Source organism: Penaeus monodon, chromosome 23 (genome assembly GCF_015228065.2).
Source record: "Penaeus monodon isolate SGIC_2016 chromosome 23, NSTDA_Pmon_1, whole genome shotgun sequence".
NCBI classification, from domain to species: Eukaryota; Metazoa; Arthropoda; class Malacostraca; order Decapoda; family Penaeidae; genus Penaeus; species Penaeus monodon.
Window position 1 is genome coordinate 40,241,601 of NC_051408.1, and position 263 is coordinate 40,241,863.

The 263-nt window shown below is 44.5% G+C and overlaps 1 long non-coding RNA gene across 1 annotated transcript in view; it reads right to left on the minus strand.

Moving 5' to 3' along the window:
• Positions 1 to 263, minus strand: part of LOC119588427 — a 1,341-nt gene that overhangs the window by 703 nt on the left and 375 nt on the right. Inside the window, exon 2 of the long non-coding RNA XR_005230087.1 lies at positions 62 to 171. This is a non-coding gene — a long non-coding RNA (uncharacterized LOC119588427). The remainder of the gene's footprint in view (positions 1 to 61; positions 172 to 263) is intronic.

Genomic DNA, 263 nt, shown 5'->3' on the forward strand with positions numbered 1-263 from the left:
TTAAGAAACCAAAAATAAAAATCATCACAGAGAAAACACAAACATAATCCTACTACTGTACCTGAACCCTCCATGGTGGCCTCCTCTATGGCCCTTAAATCCGAACTTCCCGCCAGGCTCCGGGTCAGCTGTTCCCGTGAACACCAGAGCCAGCAGGGTGAACACGAGCATCTGAGAGGGAGGAAGGGTAATCAGCTTCATTAATTAGGAGAAAATACTGAAAGGTAATCAGAATCGATATGAAAAAATACGATGATGGGATC